We start from the raw sequence: 16,743 nt of genomic DNA on the forward strand, positions 1-16,743 counted from the left end.
TCATAAGGTCAATTACACTGTTAAATGTAACATGTGTTTCAAACTCCTCTGTCCCTAGGACATAACTGAAATACACCCCTGGAAACACTAGAAACCTTTAAAGAAATATTCAGGGTTTTTAAAGAAATGTCATCTTACTCTTCTCTCACATTCATAGTTTGCCTGAGATGGTATTAAATTAGATGGGGAGCTTGTCCTCTAGACTGTAAGCTCATTGCAGGCAAGGTGCCTACCAACTCTTTTATTAATAATAGTGATGGTAATAATATTTGCTAATCCCTTACTATGTGACAAGCACTGCACTAAGCACTGAGGTAGAAATAAGATCATCGGGTCCCATCTGGGGCTCATAGTCTAAGGGAGAACAGATATCAAATCCCATTTTGCTGGTGACAGAATGGAGGTACAGAGAAGTTGTGACTTGCCTGAAGTCACATGGCAGACAAGTAGTGGAGCTGGCTCCTCAGATACTCAGACCTGTGCTCTTTCCACTAGGCCACATTGCTTCTCCGTTATTTTTTTATTGTACTCTCCTAAGCATTTAGTACGGTGGTCTTCACACAGTAAGTGCTCAAATATGTTGGGTAGAATAAAATTATATATTGTAGAAATATCCAATATGGAAAGTGTGGCCAAGTGGAAAGAGCATGGGGTTGGGAGTCAGAGGACCTGGGCTGAAGATCCGGTTACTCCCCTGATTCCTCTCCTTCCTTTTCCCATCTCAGTTCTCTCATTTCCTCCATCTTTTCTCCTTTTCCTTTTTCATCTCTTCCGTTTCCCTCCCTTTTTCTCTCTTCCCTCCCTTCTGTTTTCCCTTTATTCCCTCTCCACTTTCTCCCACTTTTTTCCCCTTTTTCTCCACCTCACCCCTTTTATTTTTTGGCACAGATATCTCCTTGTCTGTTTCCTCATCTGTAAAATGAGGATTCACTTTCTATCATCCTTCCCATTTAGACTGTGAGCCCCAAGTAGGACAGGGACAGTGTCTGACATGTTTATTTGGCATTGATCCCAGCATTTTGCAGTACTGGGAGACATGAATCATTTATAAATATCGCAATTATTATTATTGTTTGAATGAACTTGACCCTTCTTCCCAGTCTTCTTTCACGGCTGCCATGCTTCCATGTGGATTCCAACTTCTAGAGGAGTTGTCGATCTTGTCAGGTGACCATTATTATTACTACTCCCTTTCCAGATTGTACATTCCTTGAGGGCAGGGTTCCGTTCCCTGAAAGATTATCATCCTTAAGCAAGGTGACCTTATGTTTTGATGAAATCCTCTAACGTAATCCGATAAACTGTCACAGCATCTCGCCACCTGATCCATTGACGTTTAAACTACATTAGGTGCTCTCCAAGTGACAGGAGGGCAGCACCGGGGAAGTGGGGTGGTAGGATTGAATGCACCCCTACCTCGATATCACCTGCTGCACCCCTTTGCCCTGAAGTGTAAAGATACCTTAAAGGCAGGTATCCCTGTCATAGCCATCCACACTACTTCTCCCACCACCACCATTACCAGCCTCTCCCCCAATTTCAGAGGGCTATCATTTAGGGGAAAGGACAGCACTTAGAATTTGGGGACCTTCTCCCCCAGTGTGGATATCTGGCCATTGCAAATTTTGGTCTCAAGATGGAAATTACTGCACTAACTTTGGAGGTTAAGTGGGTTATTTCCTGTTTGTGCAGAATTGGTTCAGAGCAAGCAAAATCATTTCCCTACTAGACTGTAAACTCCTCGAGATCAGGGTCTGTGTCTGCCTAAACACTCTCCTAAGCCTTTATTTTAATGAATAATTCAATCATATTACTGAGTGCTTACTTAGTTCAGTTTTCAGAACAAAAGAAGTCCTCAATAATTACCAGTGATGATGTCCTGGAACGCCCTCCCTCCTCACCTCCGCCAAACTGATTCTCTTCCCCTCTTCAAAACCCTACTTAAAACTCACCTCACCAAGAGGCCTTCCCAGACTGAGCTCCTCTTCTCCCTCTACTCCTTCTACCACCCCCCTTCACCTCTCCACAGCTTAACCCTCTTTTCCCCCCATTTCCCTCTGCTCCTCCCCCCTCTCCCTTCCCATCCCCTCAGCACTGTACTCGTCCGCTCAACTGTATATATTTTCATTACCCTATTTATTTTGTTAATGAAATGTACATCGTCTTGATTCTATTTAGTTGCCATTGTTTTTACGAGATGTTCTTCCCCTTGACTCTATTTATTGCCATTGTTCTCGTCTGTCCATCTCCCCCAATTAGACTGTAAGCCCATCAAATGGCAGGGACTGTCTCTATCTATTGCCGACTTGTTCATTCCAAGCACTTAGTATAGTGCTCTGCACATAGTAAGTGCTCAATAAATACTATTGAATGAATGAATATCTCTGCCATGCAGGATGTTTCAGTGGGCAGTACAGTGGAGGACATTGAAGTCACAGATAGGGAAAAGTCTGGCCATTGAGTCCCTACAAGGGATGATTTTTCTGCCCATCTGCCTTAGTCACTGTGACAGTCACTGTGTCCCCAGAGGATCCCATCTATGTATCTCTCTGACATTCACAGGGTAATGTAAGGACACATCCATGCTAACTGAAAACCAGATGGAAACTCTGTCTTCCAAAAGCAGAATCCTGCAGTGTGTGTTTCCACACCTATTCCTTACATGTTATCGTGTATACAGATCCCAATTCTTTACTGAAATCTGAAGAATTTCCGGGTCTACGCAGATTCCAATATAGCAGGATGCCAGATCTGAGTCCTTGGGAAACCCATAAAACTTAAGTCAAGAACTGGTCAATAACTTCTGCTGAAATCGACTGAAGAAGCACCTTTGCTGGGGATCTCAGCTGTGAAATGGCAGGAGAATAAAACTGAGGGTTAAGGAGACTCAAATCTACCTAAGAGATGGAGTAGGAATATCAAATTCCTGCAGTCCTAGAGGCATAACCTTAGGATAGGCTGCAGTTTAGGCATATCCCTGCCTAAGATGGGTAGTCTCAGGAAACACATTTAGTGTTCATTCACTCTTGCCTGCAAATCCTCACCACCATCTGCTAGGATGACATGTTTCCTGCCTATGAGTTGGTGAGCCTACTCCACCAGAATGTCGATGCCAAGAAATTATAGGTTTAGTTGTTTCATTTACATCTCATTTTAAATACAGTTGTTTCTACCAGATCCTTTTTGATGACAAGGATATCTTAACTTGTATAGGGTGGGCTATAGTCTCTTTTGGCAGAATAGATTTAATTGTGTTAAGGTCTTGGAGAAAAGAATGTATTTAGCAGTCAGCAGCACTGAATTAAGCTTTTTCACAGATGCTATTTGTACACTGTAACATTACATTTTGCAAACAGCAAACGGAACACTGCCCATCTTACATGTTCCTTGTGTGTATGGGCCATTTTTACCAGTGCTGATTCACTTTTTATATATCATGGATGTTTTCAAGATATTTTTATTCTACAGTTTTCCAGCCACTATTCTTGGAGTGAATTTTTTTTTTTCCAACCACATTACCCAGACCCCTTACGGTAACCTCATAAGGAGAAATGTCACTGAATGACAAAATGTATAAACCACACTTTGAAATCCACAGTAAAACTAATGTGAAAAAACAGCCCCCCAATAATAAGAATGGTGTTTGTTAAATATTTATAATCTCCCAAGGACTGAACTACAAGCTGTGGTAGATACAGGACAATCAGAATGGTCACAGTCCCTGATCCCACATGGAGCTCACTGTCTGAAGTGTTGGGAAAACAGGCATTTAAGTCCCCATTTTACAGATGAGAAAACTGAGGTACAGAGCTATTATGTGGCCTGCCCAAGGTCACACAGTAGACATGTGGACAAACTGGGTTTGGAACCTGGACGTACCGGCCACCAGTACTGTGTTCTTTTCACTAGGCCGTGCTTCTTAATTTCCCTGCTTTGCTATACCTTTTTGTCTTAATAAAATAGTACACTCATTCTTTATTGTGTGGCTAGCACTTTTCTTTAAAGTCCTCTAAACAAATTTCCAAAATAACCATCTTCAGGAAAATTTTTGTTCAAAGAGCCTAGTCAGCCTCTCTGGTCTTTGCCACCAACAGTAGCCAGTGGTTTTATGGGATTTGGGCTAGGACCACCTCGCAGAGCCCTAAGTGATTTCTCCATCAGAAACCTTCAACTCTGGCCAGGTGAGAAGCAGCATGACCAAGTGGAAAGAGCACAGTCCTGGGAGTCAGAGGATCTGGGTTCTAATCCAGACTCTGCCAATTGCTGCGTAACCTTGGGCAAGTCACTTAACTGCTCTGTCACTCAGTTTCCTTAACTGTAAAATGAGATTAAATCTTACTCCCTGCTTAGACTGTTAGCTCTATATGGGACAAGGTTCTTGTCTGTCTAGTCTATTGTACTTACCCAGGTGCTTAATATAGTCTTTGACCCAAAATAAGCACTCAATAAACACCATCGATTGATCGATTGATCACTCTTTGACTGAGTGCTGCCCATTTCATTTTTTTTTTCCATTTTCAGCAACCATCAAATTGTTTTGTCTGGAGAAATTTGCCTCTTTAAGAACAACCCGAACTTATCATTTGAATTCGCTTTGCTTCGTGTTCAGTGATGTCTGCTCTCAGTGACTTAGTCCAGGCGAGAGTAAATCCATTACAGAGGAAACTAACTTGACCTCATTAAGTGGACAGGCAGTAGTGTTTCTGAATCCCAGCCCCAGTGCCTAGGGAGATCCTTTTCTCAACCCAAGACAAATCAGGGAGACTCTCCTGGATAGCACAATCCATTAAAATTTCAGTACATGTCATATGGTTGAATGCTGAACAGACATAGGGCTGGCCTCCAGTAGGAAAGGCTGTGTCAGGAAGTATCAATTATAGCTGTTAATAGCCATTCTTTTTTGGCCTTTGCTCCACCTAGTCCATAAGGATAAAAAGAGCTGAGCTATTAGCCCTGTGGATAAAGAATCGGGATACCTGAGGTTGGCACTCTTTGACAATGACAAAACTGAGGGCGGGAACCACAAAGGCCCCTAATAGAGCAATGAAAGGGAGAGATTTTCTTTTGAAAACTCCATAGACTGGATTCTCATGCCCATTAGTATCCCAGTGGGACTCTTCTTCTTGAAGACCTAGCTTTAAAACCTCCAGGCATCCAAAAAGAAAAATCATTTGTTCTAAATTCAGGGCTGGGCAGCTTCCAGAGGCAGACGAAGCAGTTTGGCCTAGTGGAAAGAGCATGGGCTTGGGAGCCAGGGGACCTGGGTTCTAATCCCAGCTCTGCCCCCTGACTGCTATGTGACCTGGGACAAATCATTTCACTTCTCAATCCCTCAGCTTCCTCTTCTGTAACATGAGAATTAAATCCTCCTCACTCCTACTTAGGGAGAAGGGGCTGTGTCAGGTCTGAATATCTTGATTCTAATCCAGTGCTCAGTACACTGTTTGGCATATAGTAAAGGCTTAAATACTATAATTTTGGATGAGTGTCATCAAGAGCTGGGGGGAATTGCAAATCAGGATATCAAACCTAGATTTAGGCAACCTATTGTTTGCAGAAGAGCCAAAAGAAATGAAAACTTGTGTCGTTAATGGGCAAAGAGCTAGAGAATATATGGCCCAAGGATGTCATTAAGTAATTCCCTGCGCGGTGTAGTATGATGAGGCCATTTTGCCAAGCAGCTACTTGAAAGTGACAGTAGCAGCTGCCAGTGGGTTGTGAAGAAAAGAGAAGGGAGGAGGAGGTAGGGAAGTGGGAAAGAATAGGCCATTGTCAAACACATAACACTGTTTAAAATAGTAGCAGTGGATTTTGGTGATCTGAGGAATGTTTTGTCATCTCTGGACATGTAAAAATTTGATCTTTTCTATGCTGTTGACTTGTCAGAATATTTAACCTGTTTATGTCTAGATCAAGACACAATCCCACAAATATATGGAATTGATTTTAGAGTAATGAATATGTTCTGCACTGGACAAATACACAAAGCGGCATAGATTCTACATTGGTTATTATGAAAAAGATGGAGAAAAATACAATGGATAATCCATTGTTCTCATCTATCCATCACAATTTTGGGGCAATTTAGATTTGGTACTAGGTCTTTTGACTACACCCAGCTAAGGCTGGTCAAATCATGAGATCTTCAGCATGAAAAAGAAAAGACCCTACATTTTGATGAATGAATTGGTGGATTCAAAGTGCTCCCTATCTAATGGAGTGGCTAGAGTGGTGGTATGAAATGCCATCAAACAGGAGCTCTCACATAGAACTCTTCTGTGATGACTGGATTTCAGAGTGCCAAGATCTATAAGGTGACAGGAAAATGGCTGTTAGAAATAGTTGAAAGATAAAGAACCGAAGGCGTAAGGAGGCTTGCATGAAAATGATCCAAGAGGCCCGGCAGATGAAGTAGAGCAATGGCAATGGGGAAGTGAGGGAAAGTCAGGTGATTCAAGGTGTCATCAGGAGAGCTGAGTAAAGACCAAGCAATCAACTAAGTCCCACCTTCCCCCACCCAGCTCATCTTAATGCCCCTAATACTCCTCAATAAAGCTTAGCTAACTCTGCCCTGCACTCCCATTGACCTTATCTACCCACTATATCCACCCCGGCCCACCTCACTGTCCTCTCTAGCACTGCCGCATTACTTAAGCATTTGGATATTCATCCTGCCTCCACCCACCCCCATAGCATTCATACAATTACTTTCCCCTACCTTCAAAGCCTTACTGAAGACACATCTCCTCCAAGAGGACTTCCCTGACTAAACTCTCCTTTCCTCTTCTCTCACTCCCTTCTGCATCACCCTGATCTGCTCCGTTCATTCATCGCCGCTCCCAGCCTCACAGCATTTATCTATCTGTAATTTGTATTAATGTCTTTTCCTCCTCTAGACTGAAAGCTCATTGTGGACAGGGGATGTGTCTGTTTATTGTTATTTTGCACTCTCCCAAGCACATAACACAGTGTTCTGCACGCAGTAAGAGCTCCATAAATATGATTCAGTGAATGAAAATGGCATATTTTAAAACTCCATTGCTTCCCCCTACCTGTATTCTATTTGTGTCTACTTTCTCCACCTGGTTGGCAGCTTCATGAGCAAGGGAACCGTGTCTGCTAATTCTGTAGTACTTGCCCAAACTCAGCACGATGCTCTGCAAATCAAAAACCATGCAGTATATAATATTGAATTACTGATTTTTGGTGGATGGATGTTGATTGGTCAGAAATACCTGATAGCTGCTGAGGAATTACTGAAAGCCAACAGATGTCTTTGCTGCATTGGTATAGAAATTGTTGTAGTTTGGGCTTCCCCATCTGTAGCACTCAGTTTCACACAAAATTTATTGCCAGTGTTAAAAAATTAACAATTCCATAATTCCATCCCATTCCATGATTTGAAACTAAAAGGTAAACCGAAAGGTAATGTAACTGTTCTGTATCTATTTATGATCCAAAGAAAATAAAGGGTTATGGAAGGCATAGGGTGGCTGCTGACAGCTCTGACAGGTGAATAGAAGATTTCATCCTTGAGGCAAAGAGTTTGAACATAAAGGCTCTGGGAGTCATTCTCAGTTAAACACAGTTGATCTATCATTTTCTTACAGCTCAGTCTTGACATTAGTGACCCATCTACACTTACCAAAAACTGCAAGTTTCAATAAAAGTATTCAGTATTAAGATGAAAAAATTTCAATACATCAATGGTATAAAAAATAAATGTTCTACTACTGGTGTATTTCTGGTTTTTGGAGGGGATTGCGGGTATGTCTGTGTGTGTATTTTTTTATTTGGCAAGAAACACATTTTCATCTCCTAATTATAGATGAACATACAGGGAGATACTCTTCTTTTGATGTGAGAGTAACAACAGCTGAGGTAGCATAATTATCCGTATTTATTGAATGTTTATTGGGTGCAGAGCAATATACTATGTGCCACTGTGCCATAGGCAGCCGCTCTGCAGAGCACTGTTCCGGACATGTGAGATCAATCAGTTATATTTATTGAGCACTTACTGTGTGCAGAGCAATGTACTAAGGACTTGGGAGAGTACAGTAGAGTTGGTAGATACATTCCCTGGCCACAACAAGCTTACTAGCTAGAAGGGGAGACAGACAGTAAACAAAATAAATACAGTACGGATTTGTACGCAAGGACTGTGTGTTGTGCAAATCTACGTGTAAGGATCATGCAGAAGGGAGTGGGAAATGAGGAAATGGGGTCTCTCGGGGGAGATGTGCTTTCATTAGGGCTTTGAAGGATGAGCAATCATCTGTTGAATATGAAGACAGAGGGCATTCCAGGCCAAGGGGCACTGAAACAATCCCAGAATATCAGGTTATATTAATTTCACATTCTCCCCCGATCTCTGGTCTCACAATTATTTAGAGAAAAGGGGAAGGGTCTCATGTCCTCTCTGTCAATAAAAATAATATGTTAATCCTATTATGGCAACATAAATTTCAACCTAAAATACAAGCGTTGTATCATTACCATTAATTACAGGGGCAGCATGTTGAATGCTGATGAGCAAAGAAAGAACGACTGATGGGATTTTTTAAATTTCCTGACCTAAAATATGTGACTTTCTATTACATTTGTGAGGGTTCTAAAATGTAGTTAATTTTATGATTAACTTTGGGTGGCATGCAAATATGAAATGGGTCGCAAAAGAAAATGGGGGCAGCTACAAATGATTTTGAGTTTTGAAGCCTACTGCTTTTTTTTGGGGGGTAGAGTTTCCTTTTCATCATGGGTTTTTAATAAGATTAATGGTAAAATGAATAATGGCATCGATACTCTGCTCTTCACCGTGAGCATGAAATCAGTTCTTAATTTGTATAAAGTCTGGATGAACTTCTGGCACCTCTTGAGTTAGCAGTTCATAGCCCAGTGCCTCTTAAATTGGAAGTTCATAGCCCTGACAGTATTACTGTCCTTGGCAAAAGTAATATCAAATCCCAATGTAGAGATGACATAACTGCTTGACCCCTGGCATCTCTTTCATCACAAATTAGCTTCTATTGAAAATCACCCAAATTAAAGCAACTATTTTATCTTTCCTTGTTGAGGGGAGAAAAATCTTCCTAAACCAGACACCTAAGCCTCTTACTGTCTCTCTCTTTCAATTTTCCCATCTCTGACCTATTATTTCCTCCCTTCTTTTCACCTAGAATTCTCTTTTCATTAAATGAAAATACAAAGTGCTAGGGTTGAACAGATTGGACACAGTCACCGTCCTCTGTGGGAGTCGCAGTCTAAAGACGAAGGAGGAAAGGTATTTCAACCTCATCTTATAGATGAGGAAACTGAGGCACAGAGAAGTTAGGTGACTAGCCCAAGATCATAGGACATGAATCATAAAAACAGCACACCTGTAAACTATAAGCTTTTTGTGGGCAGGGATCACAAGAACCATATCTGTTGTATGGAATTTTCCCAAGTGCTTCATGTTCTACTCTGCACACAGTAAGTGCTCAATAAATAAGTCTGATTGATTAATTAATTATTCAACCTCTTACCAGCACTTCAAGTCAGAAGGAGCTGCCTTTGAGAGAGAAGAAAGATGGCAGTTGTCTCTATAATCTGGATGTGCATTTGAAGAGAGCAAAGTTGGTACAAGGTTAGCTGATCAAGTTGAAAACAAAGTTTTATGCTGTGGCATTTAAATACACTGGAGGATGATAATGACAATTATGATGCTGCAGCTGCTAATGTTGGAATATCCCTCATAAATAAAGAATGAAACTGAGTTGACACCATGATTTTGGGAATGAGAAGCTGTGTGAAAGGACTGAAAATAACGTGGCTCAGTGGAAAGAACCCAGGCTTGCGAGTCAGAGGTCATGGGTTCAAATCCTGGTACTGCCACTTGGCAGCTGTGTTAATGTGGGCAAGTCACTTAACTTCTCTGTGCCTCAGTTACCTCATCTGTAAAATGGGGATTAACTGTGAGCCTCATGTGGGACAAACTGATTACCCTGTATCTACCCCAGCACTTAGAACAGTGCTCTGCAAATAGTGCTTAATACCAACATCATTATTATTATTATTATTATTATTAGTTTATCGACTGAGCATACCACCGGTCTTCTCTTGTCTCGGCTAGCTATGTTCTGGAGTATAAATAATGGAGTGTAAATAATTAGTAGCTAGACATATGTACAGCATATTTTGAAATGCGCACAGGAATTGTACCTATAAAGGCAGTATTGCCTAGTGGAAACCTTGGGCAAGCCATTTGACTTCTCTGCCTCAGCTGCCTCAACTGTAAAATGGGGATTCAATATCTTTTCTCCCTCCTACTTAGACTGTGAGCCCCATGTGGTACGGGGACTGTGTCCAACCTGATAGAGAAGCAGCGTGGCTCAGTTGAAAGACCCCAGGCTTGGGAGTCAGAGGTCATGGGTTCAAATCCCGGCTCCACTGTTTGCCAGCTGTGTGACTTTGGGCAAGTCACTTCACTTCTCTGTGCCTCAGTTACCTCATATGTAAAATGGGGATAAAGACCATGAGCCCCACGTGGGACAACCTGATCACCTTGTATCCCCCCCAGTCCTTAGAACAGTGCTTTGCACATAATAAGCACTTAACAAATACCATCATCATTATTATTATTATTATTACTTTGTATCTACAGTGCTTGGCACACAGTAAGTGCTTAACAAATAACACAGTTTTTACTATAATAGTAATAGTAATAAAAAAAAATAAACCCCCCTAAGATACCTTGTTGGAAATCTGTAAAGGAATCACACTACCTATTGTGTATTATTCTAATCAAGGCTATCCTGAAGGAAGACAAAGGCAAGGAAGCAGCATGGCTCAGTGAAAAGAGCCCGTGCTTTGGAGTCAGAGGTCATGGGTTAGAATCCCCCTCTGCCACTTGGCAGCTGTGTGACTGTGGGCAAATCACTTCACTTCTCTGTGCCTCAGTTACCTCACCTGTAAAGTGGGGATGAAGATTGTGAGCCTCACGTGGGACAACCCAATTACCCTGTATCTACCCTAGCACTTAGAACAGTGCTCTGCACATAGTAAGCGCTTAACAAATATCAACAGTTTGGTGTACTCATTGGTTAGAACACGATTTACAACTTTCTAGTTCTTGAAGCCCCTCTCAGGGTCACACCTGGAGAGTTTCCAATCCTCTGCCAGTCTAGACTATGGGAGAGAGAGTCAAGCAGAGGCAGATCCATTCCATTCCTAGCTTGAGCAGTGGCTAGTGAGTGGAAGGCCATCTGCTCCAAGTCAAAACTCACCTATGCTGAATGACAGTGGCACGGGAGAGAATCAGGGGCAAAGACTCAAGTTTACTGCATGGAAGGAGGCAATGGTAAACCGCTTGAAAGATTTTTACCAAGAAAACTTTATGGATCCACTGCCAGAATGATTGCAGTTGGAGGTGGCGCGTTCTGGGACAGATGCATCTGTGGAATCTCTATGCGTCCGAGTCGACTCGACAGCATAGGACAAGACAAATACGTAAAGATATTATCCCACCTCTGAGCATTCACGGGGATATTTGCTTACACTATTACCTCTGATTTTTAGACAATTATCCTAATGAAATTAGTTAGCCCTCAGCTCTTTCGGCACATCTATCTCAGTATTAGGCAGAGGCTCCCATCATTCTAGCGTACAGATAAATAATAAGATTCAGCAGTTCTGGCAGATGAGGTCCTTCCTGGTTTTTGCTCAGTGATATGTTGATGAGACTGAGACCGATTCTAAATTTGGGGGTGTTTGTATATCTCACAGATAAATGATAAATGATAAGGAAGTAAAGCCAGTTGGAGGAGGGGAAAAAATGGTGAAAATGCCAATTGATCTGAACCTGAGCAAACATTTATTTTCTGAGGTCTTTTCTCCTTTATGTACATGTCCTGAGAGCTGCTACCAGAGGAATTGAGGAAAGGAAAGAAAATGCAGAGAAACAATGTGGTCTAGTGGAAAGAGCCTGGGCCTGGGAATCTGAAGGACATGCTAATCCCAGCTCTGCCATCTGTCTGGGTGACCTTGGGCAAGTCACATAACTTCTCTGTGCCTCAGTTACCTCATCTGTAAACTAGGGATGAAGACATATCGAACATAGTAAGCACTTAACAAATACCATTATTATTATTTTTATTCTTATTAACAAATACCATGAAAAGAAAAAAATGCAACTTGAGGTGTTTGTTACAACAGTTCAGAACTGAGCATTTAGGACACACTGCCTTTATAATGAAACATTCCTCAGTGGAGCATCTTAAGCCTCTATTGGAGCTGCAGGTACCTGACCCATTTGGCATGGTTCATTATGTTTCTTTCATTTCTAAATGGAGAAAAGAGCATGCAGATTCTTTCCAAAGCTCTTGCTATCTGATTCTTGTTTTCCATTTCTTTTTCCAATATCCTTTCACATTGTGAAATCGAGGGGATGGCCAGGATCAAATTCCTTTGCCCAAAGTGTTGACTCAAACATCAGACTGAAAGAAGACTTTTTTTGTCCTTCAAGATATATTGTTTGAAAAATCCTTTCCTATAAACGGTTCCTATCGACCTGGAACACACAAATAGTGTGAGGGGTTTGAGTTTTGCCAGGGCTCCTTCAACTTTCCTTTGTTGGGCATCAAGTCGCTGTGTATAATAATGTTGGTATTTGGTAAGTGCTTACTATGTGCCAAGCACTTTTCTAAGCGCTGGAGTAGATACAAGGTAATCAGGTTGTCCCACGTAGGGCTCACAGTCTATATCCCTATTTTACACATGAGGTAACTGAGGCACAGAGAAGTGAAGTGACTTGCCCAAGGTTACACAGCTGACAAGCAGTGGAGCTGGGATTAGAACCCATGACCACTGACTCCCAAGCCTGGGCTCTATCCACTGAGCCATGCTGCTTGTGGATGTGGTGTGACCTCTGGGTACGGAATGGGGTCATTTACCGTTTTAACAGTAGAGGATGGAAATGCTTGATTTCCAAAGTAATTAGCTTTAGTTTGAACTCTGTATAACTAATGAAAACCGAAATGGTCTGCTTCTAATGCAAATACCAAGGTTTGAGAGCACTCTTTTCTTCATATAACTCAAGGAAACCCTTGTTTTTAAGTCTAACTAAGGATGTGGGAAAGTGCAGGCTCGTAGTATTTATGATTCAGAATCTTCAAGTATCCGCAGCTGTTCTCACTGTAGGTAAAAACATTTGTCAGGGTGGTGGTAGTAAGTAGCAGCAGCCCCATTACTATAGTAGTAATATATATCAAACATTTACTGGGTGGAGAGCTTAGGAGTAAGGCCTGGGAAAAAATACACAGGTGAGAGTTAGAGGTCCCTGGCCCCCCAGATGATCACCGTCTAAAAATAAGGTGGCCAAGGTTTTGGTGACAGACCAAAGGAAGGAGAAAATTCATTCATTCACTCAATCGTATTTATTCAGCACTTACTATATGCAGAGCACTGTACTAAGCTCTTGGAATGTACAATTTGGCAACAGATAGAGACAATCCCTGCCCAATAACGGGCTAACAGTCTAAACGGGGGAGACAGACAGCAAAACAAAATAAAACAAAGCAATATAAATAATAATAATGTTGGTATTTGTTAAGTGCTTACTATGTGCCGAGCACTGTTCTAAACACTGGGGTAGATACAGGGTAATCTGGTTGTCCCATGTGAGGCTCACAATTAATCCCCATTTTACAGATGAGGTAACTGAGGCACAGAGAAGTGACTTGCCCACAGTCATACAGCTGACAAGTGGCAGAGCCGGGATTCAAACTCATGACCTCTGACTCCCAAGCCCATGCTCTTTCCACTGAGCCACGCTGCTTCCAACAATGTAACAGTCAAAATTCATAGTCCGGCATATCTGGCAGTAAAGGGGACCTGTTGGGTGCTCAGCATTCTGACATGCCAGTTATCGAGAGTCCAGGCACAATCAAGATTTCTCAAAGTTGTAAAATGTTTAGAAGTGTTATGCTGATGCAGCATAAATCCCCCACAGCCCTAGTGGGGAGGGGGAGCCCTAGATGATGGAAAATCAGCAGGAGGTCCCACAAGTATTGCTTGGTGGGAATATTGGACAAGGGGCACGCTGCTGGTGGTGAAGGGCATCCGTGAGTTTGGATGTTCACTGATCATTTAGGTTTTCAGACATTTGTTTCTTCACCTGAAAACACACAATTATACATATCCGGCTTCCTGTTTTGTTATATTTCTGGAAACACAAAGACTATGGAATTGAATTCATGAATCATAAAAGTCTAGTAGCACTATGGAATAACGTGGAAGAGGGCAGGAAAGTGGGCTGGGAGAGAGATTTATGGAAAGGCTTCAGCAGTCTCAGCAGGAAAATGGAGACAGCCCAAGAGGCAAAAGGAAGAAAAGGCAGGAAAATTGATGAGAAACCTAGGCCTGGGGCAATGGACTTTCCAAGCCTCTTATGTTGTCCTCTTCTGAGCCAGGGCGATACCTAGATCAATCACCTCAGATTAATCTCTCTCCTTGACTCCTCTGACTCCTCTAGCTGTGCCATCGACCTCATTCTCCACTCACTTCTCAAAAAGACTCCTTCTCACATTCTTCTTCTCTCTATTCCTTTGTCCAATCTCTTATTCTTATCTGGATTTTGTTCTTGCTTTAATAATGCACTAGTATTGGAGAGAAGGGTATCAGTGGAATTTAAGAGGCACACACCAGATTCTCGGGGATTAATAGATGAGTTGAAAGAGAGGAAATGGAGGCAGTGGGACCCTAAAACCCATTTAGCAAATTTGGACTGAAATGGGAGCAGGGGTATGGGGTGGTAGCTGGAGGGATCAGTGGAACTCAGTAGTATAGGGGAGCCCTGAGTGCATTTGAAGGCAGAGAGGAAGGAGGCATTAGAGAATGAGCCATGAAGTGGTTGGTTAGAGAAGGAAGAAGCATGGATGCAAGTGTTTTCAAACAGTGAAAGGAAACAAGATCGACGAGATTGACATGAAAACAAGGCAGGGGATCTCCTTTTGAGGAATAGCTGGAAAGGATGAGACAGAGATAATAATAATAATTATAATATTTGTTAAGCGCTTACTGTATGCCAAGCACTTTTCTAAGCCCAGGGGTAGATACAAGGTAATCAAGTTGTCCTACATGGGGCTCACAGCATTAGTCCTCATTTTACAGATGAGGGAACTGAGGCCCAGAGAAGTGAACTCACTTGCCCAAGGTCACACAGCTGACAAGTGTCAGAGGTGGGATTAGAACCTCTTGCTCTTGCCACTAGACTATGCTGCTTTGAAATGTAGGGGAGGGAGTTGTGGCCATAAGAGAGGACTTACCCCCTAGGTTTTTGATTTGTCAACAAAAGGACAAGAGGTAGGGAAGGTGGGGAACCTGGACACTTCAGGTTGAAGGTTTAGAATAATTGGACATGGGAGTCAATTAGGGAAAGCTAATGTTACTGAGGTAAGAGCAGGGAGAGCTGTGGCAAGCAATGATGTACTTGAAGTGGCTACAGGATGTCAACAATTCTCCCAAGAGAAGCAGTGTGGCCTCCTGGAAAGAGCATGGGCCTGGAAGTTAGAAAACCTGGTTTCTAATCTTGACTGTTCTGCATGACTGCACCGTCACTTAACTTCCCTGTGCCTCAGTTACCACATCTGTAAAATGGGGATCAAGACTGTGAGCCCAATGTGGGATTTGGGCTGTGTTTTACCTGATTAGCTCATATGCAGCCCACTGATTAACACAGTGCCTGGCACATAATAATTATGGTATTCGTTAAGTGCTTACTATGTGAAAAGAACTGTTCTAAGTGCTGAGGTTAATGCAAGGTAATCAGGTTGTCCCACGTGGGGCTCACAGTCTTAATCCCCATTTTTTTTACAGATGAGGTAACTCAGGCACAGAGAAGTTGTGACTTGCCCAAAGTCACACAGCTAAGTGGCAGAGCTGGAATTAGAACCCATGACCTCTGACTCCCAAGCCCGGGCTCTTTCCACTAAGCCACACTGCTTCCATAGTAAGCACTTAGTAAATACCATTTACAGAAAATGGTTTCAGGAGTTCAGAAATGGAGGAATCATGCAGTGGAAATGATCCAGGATTAGGATTTGGTGGTGAGAATGATCAAAAGAGGAATAGTTGGGTGACATAGCTAAGTAGGATAGAGAGAGCAGAATTATGGGTGTTTATGAATTCAGGGATCATCATGAAGCATTGAGATTTCTTTGGCTATTGAAAATGGGCATATTACATTGACCACTTTTTCTCATGTCCTAGGCCAAGTGATGATAGGGTCTCAAAGACGCTCCAGTCCAGCTGTCCAGCTTCCAGAGACTAAAGTTATGCCTTTAGGAAAGTGCTTGCCTGGATTGTCCTCAGGGAATAAATTACTAAGGATGAGGAAGACTGTGAGCAGACATGATATTAGAGACAGGAGACAGTATCATCCATCAATTAATCCCATTTATTGAGCACTGTACTAAGCACTTGGGAGAATACAATTAAGCAGAATTGGTAGGCACATCCCCAGCACACAATAAACTTGTAGTTTAGAGAGGGAGACAGACATTAATATAAATAAATTACAGATATGTACATAAGTGCTGTGGAGCTGAAGGAGGGGTGACTAAAGGGAGCAAATCCAAGGTTAAGGGCAATGTAGAAGGGAGTCGCAGAAGAGGAAATGAGAACTTAATAGGGGAAGGCCTCTTGGAGGAAATATGCCTTTAATTAAGGCTTTGAAGATGAAGAGAGTGATTATCTGTGGGATAT

The 16,743-nt window shown here is 42.2% G+C and overlaps 1 non-coding gene across 1 annotated transcript; it reads left to right on the forward strand.

Annotated features, from left to right (window-relative positions):
- Nucleotides 1–11,119: 11,119 nt before the first annotated feature.
- On the forward strand, nt 11,120–11,257 carry LOC114805539. Its single transcript, XR_003753511.1, has one exon. It is a non-coding gene; the product is annotated as a small nucleolar RNA SNORA7 (small nucleolar RNA).
- Nucleotides 11,258–16,743: the final 5,486 nt, after the last annotated feature.

This window comes from Ornithorhynchus anatinus, chromosome 18 (assembly GCF_004115215.2).
Source record: "Ornithorhynchus anatinus isolate Pmale09 chromosome 18, mOrnAna1.pri.v4, whole genome shotgun sequence".
Lineage (NCBI taxonomy): Eukaryota > Metazoa > Chordata > Mammalia > Monotremata > Ornithorhynchidae > Ornithorhynchus > Ornithorhynchus anatinus.